The following is a 2,500-nucleotide window of genomic DNA, read 5'->3' on the forward strand; positions in this document are numbered from 1 at the left end:
AATAGCTACTATTTGTACGATTTATACAAGTGCAAGAAGATTCATCAGTTAACAGGTTAGTTGATCACCATAGTTATCTGCAATACGACTTTAGCGTCGTCAGATAGGCGACTAACCTTAGAATCTCATGCTAGTATCTATTCATATATACTGCTTGCAGAGATGAAATATGCATTGTACACAAAATTTATCATGTGAAACAAGTAGATTTGAGATTCTCCTTACTAAATTGCAACGAATTGCAATTAAGAAAAGGAATAAAACATCAAGATTCATGCATATAAATATACAATCCTCTCAAAACAATGCATATATGGTAGTATGCAAGTGTTTTGTTGATTATTTTACATCTCAACTCTCAGACAGATGTGACCTCGGAAAAGACCCGAAAGCCGCAATGTGCGTTGGAAGCTCAAGTGCTCGGCGTGTCCTGCAATTCGCACCGATTATCGTAGCTAGCTACGTTCTTCATCGATTGGTAATTCGAGTGATCCACCGCTTGAAGATGTATCTTTGCCACCGTGGGACTTTTAATAAGTATCCTAAATCTGCATTGAGAGGGTTTGAAAACAATTGTATGCAGTTTATAAAAACCATAGTTGTCTTTACTTAGTTAGGCGAAGAAGTGTAAAACTTCCTTCTTTAAACCTTGCCGTCAGCATAAGCTGAAGACTTGATCAGGTACCAAGTATGTAGCAAGACAGGCTTTTCATTATAAACTACAATTGTTTTGCAAAAGAAATTATGGCTATCGTTAGATAACCCTCACTCTTTGTTGCATTGGATAATGAAAGATGGATGTATGAATGAACGAATGTAATGCAAATTAGAATCATGTTGCAATGGCTAAATGTTTGCAATAAACATTCACAATTGCGACTCTAATGCAAATACAATTCAATTGCATTCACCATATTAGCATCTACAATATCACTATGCAGAGTGTTTGATTGTTTGAAGGTTGTATTTCTCTTATAATAAGAGGGTAATACGTTAATGATCCTTCCGCAGGTTCACCTACGGAAACCTTGTTACGACTTTTACTTCCTCTAAATGATCAAGTTTGAACATCTTTCCAGCACAATCCGACCACTAGTTTCCCAATGGTCTGGATTGACCAGTCCGAAGTCCTCACTAAATCATTCAATCGGTAGTAGCGACGGGCGGTGTGTACAAAGGGCAGGGACGTAATCAACGCAAGCTAATGACTCACGCTTACTGGGAATTCCTCGTTCATGGGCAATAATTACAATGCCCAATCCCCATCACGAAATGGGTTCAAGCGGTTACCCACTCCTTTCGGAGCAGGAAACAGTATGCACGATGACCACTTCAGTGTAGCACGCGTGCGGCCCCGGACATCTAAGGGCATCACAGACCTGTTATTGCTCTGTTTCGTGCGGCTGCGAGCGCCGCTTGTCCCTCTAAGAAGTCCTTACAGTGCTACAGCATCCTTACCCTAGCCAATTCTGTAGGCTAATAGCAGCAGAGCCCTCAACAGCCGAAACCATCAAGAGATACTACCACCCACAGGTTGACTAAGGGGGAGTACTGCAGTGTAAACTGCAAGTCTATTTAGTAGGCTAGAGTCTCGTTCGTTATCGGAATTAACCAGACAAATCACTCCACCAACTAAGAACGGCCATGCACCACCACCCACTGAATCAAGAAAGAGCTCTCAATCTGTCAATCCTCTCAGTGTCCGGGCCGGGTGAGTTTTCCCGTGTTGAGTCAAATTAAGCCGCAAGCTCCACTCCTGGTGGTGCCCTTCCGTCAATTCCTTTAAGTTTCAGCTTTGCAACCATACTTCCCCCGGAACCCAAAAACTTTGGTTTCCCGGAAGCTTCCATTCGAGTCATGAAATTAGTTACTCAGAATGATCGCTGGTTGGCATCGTTTATGGTTAGAACTAGGGCGGTATCTGATCGCCTTCGAACCTCTAACTTTCGTTCTTGATTAATGAAAACATTCTTGGCAAATGCTTTCGCTGTAGTTTGTCTTGCGACGGTCCAAGAATTTCACCTCTAGCGCCGCAATACAAATGCCCCCGTCTGTCCCTCTTAATCATTACCTTGGATTCTTAAGACCAACAAAATAGAACCAAGGTCCTATTCCATTATTCCATGCAAGATCATTCAAGTTAAGGTAGTGGTACGCATCATATAGATGGTTGACCATACCGTTTTTAGGCACCTCTTTCGAGGTTTTGGACGCCTGCTTTGAGCACTCTGATTTTTTCAAGGTAAAAGTCTCGATCGCTTGAATCAACACTCGGTAAAGAGCATTGATAGCAAATATCGAGCAATTTTCTGTCTAAACACTATGAATGTAACCACCAGGAAAGAGGAATGAAGGTTCAAGCAAGCATCCGTAGACACAAGCAAGAAACCTAACATCACCATCTAACCCTTTAATCAGTGGACCCCATAGGTTCGACTGAAATCCAACTACGAGCTTTTTAACCGCAGCAACTTTAATATACGCTATTGGAGCTGGAATT

At 41.9% G+C, this 2,500-nt stretch overlaps 2 non-coding genes across 2 annotated transcripts in view; both read right to left on the reverse strand.

Moving 5' to 3' along the window:
- Window positions 1–352: 352 nt before the first annotated feature.
- Window positions 353–507, reverse strand: LOC149092608 (5.8S ribosomal RNA). The gene has a single exon (XR_016200752.1). It is a non-coding gene; the product is annotated as a 5.8S ribosomal RNA (ribosomal RNA).
- Window positions 508–994: 487 nt separating this feature from the next.
- Window positions 995–2,500, reverse strand: part of LOC149092609 (small subunit ribosomal RNA) — a 2,170-nt gene continuing 664 nt past the window's right edge. The window contains exon 1 of the ribosomal RNA XR_016200789.1: window positions 995–2,500. This exon is cut by the window's right edge and continues 664 nt beyond it. This is a non-coding gene — a ribosomal RNA (small subunit ribosomal RNA).

The sequence above is a fragment of the Tetranychus urticae genome, unplaced genomic scaffold (genome assembly GCF_039701765.1).
Source record: "Tetranychus urticae isolate SD_2017Ah unplaced genomic scaffold, NJAU_TeUrti_SD_1.0 Scaffold_7, whole genome shotgun sequence".
NCBI lineage: Eukaryota > Metazoa > Arthropoda > Arachnida > Trombidiformes > Tetranychidae > Tetranychus > Tetranychus urticae.